Source organism: Abrus precatorius, unplaced genomic scaffold, assembly GCF_003935025.1.
Source record: "Abrus precatorius isolate BTA unplaced genomic scaffold, Abrus_2018 Scaffold9, whole genome shotgun sequence".
NCBI lineage: Eukaryota > Viridiplantae > Streptophyta > Magnoliopsida > Fabales > Fabaceae > Abrus > Abrus precatorius.
In genome coordinates, this window is record NW_020874439.1 from 15940387 (window position 1) to 15948421 (window position 8035).

General features: G+C 35.4%; 1 non-coding gene across 1 annotated transcript; it reads left to right on the forward strand.

Moving 5' to 3' along the window:
* Window positions 1-899: 899 nt before the first annotated feature.
* LOC113851760 lies at window positions 900-1006 on the forward strand. The gene has a single exon (XR_003502325.1). It is a non-coding gene; the product is annotated as a small nucleolar RNA R71 (small nucleolar RNA).
* Window positions 1007-8035: the final 7029 nt, after the last annotated feature.

Genomic DNA, 8035 nt, shown 5'->3' on the forward strand with positions numbered 1-8035 from the left:
TTCTTCTTTCTTCTGCTGCATCATTGATTTTATTTTCTGCAGCTTTTGGACTTGTAATTACAACTCTACTCCTTGTAGTTATGGCTTGACATTGCTTCTTAGGATTGATCACTGTATTGCTTAAAAATCTGCCCTCATCTCTGCTAGACAACTGTTCAGCTAACTGTCCAATTTGGGTTTCTAGTTTCTTCATAGAAGCTTCTTGGTTCTTGAAGCTTGTTTGGGTCACCTTTATAAACTGCAGCATGGTTTCCTCCATCTCAATTAACCTTTCATTCATAGGTTTGGAAAATTTCTGAGTTCCTTGAGGTTAAGTGGATGGATTTCTCTGAAAATAAGATTGTTGTGCTGTTGTACCTGCATTAGAAAAAGGTAAATTGGAGTTAGAATTCTTGGCAGTAGAATATTAATTATTCCAATTAGAATATTGTTGACTTCTATTATTCAAAAATTGAAATCCAGGAGGATATGAGGACTGTTGTCTCTAAAAATTGTTCATATAATTCACTTGTTCCTGTGGTTCACTTGTAGATGCCTCACATGCACCATTTGCATGGTTTCCTCAACAGAAATCACAGCTTAGCTGACTGGTAGGCATACTCCCTGCTTGAAGTTTGTTGATTTGTTGAGTTAGGGCAGCTATTTGTTCTAAAAACATCTGATTTTGTAGCTGAGTTTGTGCAAGAAAGGTTTCTAAAATCTTAGCTTCATGACCAAAGTTTCTTCCTTGATTTCTTGAGTTTGAATTTTGGTACATTGAAGATGCCATCATCTCAATAATCCTCTGAGCTTCTTCTAAAGATTTTGTATTTAAGGAACCTCCAACAGTAGCATCAACCATTGTTCTTGTTGATGTGCTCATTCCATTGTAAAAAGTTTCCAATTGCATCCAATCTGGAATGCAATGGTGTGGGCACCTCCTCAGCAACTCCTTATATCTTTCCCATGCTTCACACAAAGATTCTCCTTCCTGTTGCACAAAGGATGTAATTTCTCCTCTCAACTTAGCAGCTTTGGATGGAGGGAAATATTTAGTTAGAAACGTATTCACAAGTTCTGTCCAAGTTATTATGCTTCCTTATGGTTGAGCTTGCAACCAGCATTTGGCTCTATCTCTCAAGGAAAAAGGAAATAATTTCAGTCTGATGGCTTCTTCAATAACTCCATTCATTCTTATGGTATCACATAGTTGCAAAAAGTTTGAAATATGTAAGTTAGGGTCATCAGAATTTCCACCAGAAAACTGATCCTGTTGGACAAAGTGTAATAAGGCATGTTTAATCTCAAAATGGTTGGCTTGGATAGTTGGCCTAATTATAGAAGAATTAAAACCTTGCATGTTAGGAATTGCATAATCTCCTAAAGTTCTAATTCTATTTTTCTCTGCCATCTCTATTTCTGGATTTGGTTGTGTCAAAGGTATAGGTGTTCATTTTACTCTAGGATTGTTCTGAATTTCTGGAGAATAGACAACTTCTAAGTCACTATCACTTCCTATGAATTTTTCTGTTTTAGCTTCTTTTCTCAATCTTCTTAAGGTTATGTCTATGTCAGGATCAAAGACTAGAATTGATTTATTCTTGTTTTTACCACGCATATACAAATGAAAATGAAACAAAATTAGACTACAAATTAGTATTTAGAAATTCACAATAGAAATTATGCAGAAAAATATCAGTAAAAACATATAAAACTCAAGTCTAGCAGCTGCAGAATTATGCAGAATTGCATAATCATGCAGAAATTATCTACTATTATTCTATACTTATCTAACTAAAGGCAAAACAGAGTATTTCTATGTAATACAAAATTTAAGAGAAAATTTCAGAAATCAAGAACTCAATTTAGCAATTTTTCTGTTACCAATGATATTGAAATACAAAATTCTCCGACAACAGTGCCAAAAACTTGTTGGAATTCTCTAAATACTAGCAGGTGTACTAGGAATTGCAGCAAGTAATGAGTAATTTTTAAGATTAGAATACTGTCTCCACAGGGAAATAGGAAATCAATTATCACTTCACAGAACAATCACCATTTGAGCCATACAAATTTTGAAGATTTGTAACATTCAGAAGTCAAGAATAAGCATAGTTAAAAGGTAAGAAACTTGCAGTAAAAACAGAGTATGAAAGTTGTGATGAAATGAGATAGGAATGAAGAATAGTTAGCAATTTACTTCACAAGAATGTCAATATTGATTCAATTATGCCTCTGAACATTCAAGAACTTGGTTAATTGACAATCAGTTTCACATAATAATAGCCAAAGGTTAATCCCTTAACTAATTGACCCTAACAAGCAACTAAACCACCCTAATCCCTTAGGTGAAGTTCAATTTCAGGTTGCATTAAGACTTAGAACCTTAGGATTGCAGAATTAGGTCTCCTTATCCCTAAGAAATCCCCCAATTCTTATTGCTAACTTAGATCAAAGAAGCAAATCCAACTTCCACTAGTAAATGTTTCTCTTTGATTAACCATACAAATTTCCATTCATATATTGCAATAACAGCAGAATTAACAATTCAATTAATCCAAGAACTCAAAATTTAGAAGCAACAGTCAAATCAATACATCAATTCGAGTTCCATAAACTCCTAACTATGGAAAATTAAGCAAACATTGTAACAGAAAAAGAGAAAGAAGGAGAAGAAGAGAAGAATTGCAGAGAAACCATCTCCACGAGCTCCAATCCAATGCCTCTTCTTGGAGCTTCGAAATTCGACCCCAATCCTCTCTCTCACATTCTCTTAACGAGATTCTAATAGAAAAAACGGAAAATGAGCGAAAGACCCTGAGTTCTGAGCTTAAAACATGTATTTATAGAAATCCCGATTTTGGGCGTTATCACTCTTGCTGATAAGAGTGGCCACGCAGAAGCTCATGTGGTTTCTGGAAACTGGAACTATCACTTTCGCTGGCTAGAGTTGCAACGCAGGAGGTCAAGTGGTTGCGCGTGATCACTTTCGAGAGCAAGAGTGACCACGCGCAGCTTGCCTTGATTCACTCCTCTCTGGAACATCCACTTTCGCTAGCAAGAGTGGTAACGCAGAGCTGTCTGAAATTTTGCTTTCTCTGGAATACTCACTTTCACTAGCAAGAGTGTTAACGCAGAGCTTGCTAAAATTCTGACTCTTTGGAACACTCACTTTCGCCAGCAAGAGTGTTAACATAGAGCTTATTCTTCTGAATAACTCTCTGGAACACTCACTTTCGCTGGTAAGAGTGACCACGTCCAGACTTTACTTCTCCTTTAAGCTCTGGAGTGATCACTTTCACTAACAATAGTGATCATGCCCAGCTTGCATTCCATAATTCTTGTATTTTGAGTTCAAAATTGCTACTTTTCCTCTTTCTTTCCATTGATCTTGCATTTCCATGAACCTTGCTCAGATTATTCCTACAAAAACAAGATTAATTTTTTAGTTTCTAAGTAGAAATCTCACAAATGCTAAAATAACTAAGTATTCAAAGAAAACCTTCAACCATTCTATTTTTCTGAGTTTTTCTGCTTTTCTAACATATTTTCCTTATCAAATGGGTTAGAATTACACTAAAATATTAGTAAAAAATATGAATTCATCAATATATATCTATATATATATATATATACACACACACACATATATATATTCAATTAACTCCAACCAGGCACAACCCACATTATATTTCACTCATTCATGCATGTTCACCTCATACACATATATACACATCATTATATACGTAAATCAAATGTACAACCACATGAAAATACATATATACCCTTATATTAACATATTAAAATATTATTAAAAAAATCTGGGGTATTACAACTCTCCTCTCCTTTAGGGAATTTCGTCCCCGAAATTCAATCAAACATATAAAAACTATACAAAAACTATACAAACAATCCCGGATAAAGTTCTCTCATTCTACTCTCTGTTCCTCATGTGGCATCTTCCTCATCACCTTCACAAAAGAGATTTCCTTGCCCCTCAACGGCTTAATATGGTGATCTGCAATCCTCACCGGATACACTTCATAGGATAGGTCTTCTCTTACTTGAACCGGGTTGAGATCAATCACACGGGAAGGATCCGACACATATTGCCTGATTTGTGACACATGGAATACCGGATGTAGATTTGAGAGATTCAGAGGCAACACTATCTAGTAGTCTACAAGACCAATTCTATTCAGTATTTTGAATGGCCTGATGAACTTAGGAGACAGCTTCTGAGATTGCAGAGCTCTCCCAATCCCGGTCACAGGTGAGACTTTCAAAAACACATGGTCACCCACCTGGAACTCCAACGGCTTCCTCCTCTTATCATAGTAGCTCTTCTGTCAATATTGGGCAGCATTCATCTATTCTCTGATCATTTTGATTTGTTCATTCTGCTTTGAATCATATCTGGTGCACACAGAGTAGCTTCTTTATCCTCATACCAGCACAAAGGAGTCCTACACCTCCACCCATACAACACCTCAAATGGTGTCATTCCAATGCTAGCGTGATAACTGTTATTGTATGTGAACTCCACCAGCGGCAAACATTCTTCCCAAGTTCCCTGCTACTCGAGCACACAAGCTCTTAACAAGTCTTCTAGGGACTAGATAGTTCTCTCAGTTTGACCATCGGTCTGTGGATGATATGTCGAACTAAGCTTCAACTTAGTGTCCAACGCCCTCTCTAGGCTTTCCCAAAACCTTGAGGTAAACCTCAGGTCTCTATCGGATACCAGACTAGTCAGCACTCCATGTAGCCAGACGATCTCTCTCACATACAAATCTACAAGCCTCTCCAACTTATACTTCATGTTAATCAGGAGAAAGTGTGCAGTCTTAGTCAATCGGTGTACAATCACCCAAATGGCATCATGATTATTCTTGGTACTTGGCAAACCAGAAAAAAAGTCCATGGAAATGTTGTCCCACTTCCACTTAGGGATCTTCAACGGTTGCAATAACCCAGGTGGACGCTGGTGCTCTACCTTCGCCTTCTGGCAGGTTAGGCATCTAGCCACATCACTTTTTATTCCATTCCACTAAAAGCTTTTCTGGAGATTCTAATACATCTTAGTCGCACCGGGGTGAAAACTCATCCTGCTCTTATGCGCTTCCTCAAGTATACAAAAATTCAGGGTGTTACATCCTACATATTACAAAGAAGAGTACTTTCTGAAAAGAGAGAAAATAAAGGAAAATAATAACAAGATTAAAGAGTCAAGCTATGAGAAACTTACTAGTGATTCAGTAGAACAAAGGTTTAAGCTCGGATTTGGGATAGGTTTAGAGCTCAGGAGTTTTCTCTGAGAGGAAGGAAGAAAGAGTTTAGAAAGAAAAGTTAGAGAAGGTTTCTTGGATTGTAATGCAAGTTTTCTGAGTTAAAATCCCTTAAATAACTCTCAAGTTCACGCGCTCTCGCTTGAGCGAGATCATTCTCGCCTAAACGAGAAAACCAGATAGAGGAATTTTCTCAATTTTTTTGATTTTGTCACCTGAGTGCTCGCCTGAGCGAGAAGAGGTCCAGAGAGCTACTCATTTTTCCTAAGATTCATCGCCTGAGTGAGCTCCATCTCGCCTAGACAAAAGGACAGTTGGGACAACTTTATCCTATCTCGCCGAAGCAAGATTCATCTTCCTTGAGCAAGAATGCTCTAAAATCACCTGGTCCAGAATGTTCAATATTTCTTGAGTGAGATTCCCTGCTACTATCACTATTGAAACTCTTTTAATTCCAAATAACATGCATAATCAATCAATATAAACTGCAATAATAACAAAAGCAAAAATTAAAGGTGTTACATGCACTATGTTAAAAGCTTGCTTTAAAAGGTAACAAACTAATAATTATTGATAATAAAGTGCTACAAAAATTTTGTAAAATGTCTTCCCTAAAATTGGATGAAGTATATTTAAAAAATATCTTAATGGCCTTCTTGAATGAGCCACTAGAAGAAGAGGTTTATGTGTGCCAATCACTAGGTTCTGAAGTAAATGGACTAGAAGACAAGGTGTACAAACTCAAAAAGGCATTGTAGGGTCTTAGATAGGCACGTGGAGTTTATATAATTTTCATGTTATAGTCTTACTTTGTCAAATGATTACATCAGGTTAAGAACCAATACAAAATTGATAAGAAAGTGTACAAATGTAGATGATTTGTTGGTAATAGAAGTTGTAGATAAATGAGTTCAAGCAAAGGATGAAGCAATAATTTAATATGTTTGATCATAGAGAATTGTTTGACAGATCATTTGTTAACAACTTACTTTTTTGTTAATAATTTTAAAGCTTTAATAAACTTGACCTTGATATGACATGTAATAAACTCTCACGAAATTTTATTTTAGAATTCTTATACCTTGATAATTTAGGTCCTCAAAGGAAGTCATGATAAGAGCTGTAGATGATATACCAACTATGCTAACACAGTCTGACATTGAGCCTTCTTTGATGGTTGAAGCCTTCTTAGAAAAGAGGAGGAAGCCTTGGAAGCCATGGTAATGGTTTCAAGGTTAAAGAGAGAATAAGGAAACTAAAGCTTTAATAGAAGAAAAGGGTATAGGTAAAGGTTAAGTGTTTTTACGAAGTCATTTTTAGGACCATCAATGGAAGCTACTCCCTTATTTTTGCAAATCCTACAATGCTCAAATGCACCCTTTTAGTTATACAAAAATGGAGCCAAACCACTCCTTTCTCGTTAATGGTGATGGTGTCCAGATAATCATGGGCATTGATATCCCTAAAAAAAAAGGAATTGTGACAAATTATGTATTAATAAACAAAAAGACATGTCATGTCAGCCACATTTCCTTCCAAATTTTAATGGATAATGATAACTTAAAAATACAAGTATTTTTATATTCATCTACAAGACTTAAATTTTTGGGGGCATTTATTAAGGGTCATTAAAATTTAACCAAAATATTGGTTAAGATGGCAGTTTAATCATAAGACATCTAAAGCATGTTGGCCTCTTAAAACCACAATAATGATTATGTATACATAACACATTAAGGTTAAGTACATGACCAAAGCAACATTAGTGCTACTTTATCAAATCACAAATTAAAATAAATGTACGATTGACACAAGTCATAACTCAGGGTGTATAATTGACCAAATCCTTGATGTCACCAGTAAAGACCTTTATAGTTCTACATTGTTAATTAATCATTTTGATGCTTAGGGCATTCGTCGAGTTACACCCCAAGAAGTATGGTCAACCAAATCCTCAATGTTATCAGTAAATACTTTTATAGCTCTGACTCACCATTGATGTTGAACTTCTCAAGTTGTTAAGGTCACCAACAAAGACCTTTACAACCCAACCACACTGTTGATGTTGAACTTCTCAAGTTATAAGATTACTAACAAAAACTTTTATAGTTTCAACCACACTGTTGGTCCTAAACTTTCATATGAAAAATAAGGATACACATAAATAAAATGGTTTATAAGTGATTTTACTATGAAGATAGCTTCATATTCTTTGTTGAATTAGCTAAGTCCAATTATGTGTTTATATGGCTGATACCAACTTGTGATCTTTCTGTAAAGATAGTTTTATATTCTCTATTGAATCACCTAAGTCTAGTGTTCTTTTGAGTTTTGACCATATAGGTTTTGACCTTCTCAACTGAACTCTTTCAACCAAAGAAAGCTTATTAATCTAGTCAAGCATATCAATAACAATTACTTCCTATTAACAAATAGTTACTTCATAAAGTAGTTGACAACAGTTACCACCATGTTCATTACCTAAAATGTGAGTTTAATAGATTTTAGTCATGTTTTAACAATGTAGGTTTAACTCATATGTAATGCATATCATACCTGTGTATTGATATAGACATTATTTTTTTAAAATTGTGTTGTATATACTTAGATTATCTGGACTTCCACTTGTTGGCTGTATGAATTATGTGAGCTGTATAGTTAATGAATAAAGAGCTGCGCATTGTAGTGTTGTTGTGTGGCTTCTTTGGTTAGTGTAACTAAGCAATTGGGGAGGCTTGTGGTTGATCATTTGGTGCTTTATGTGTATA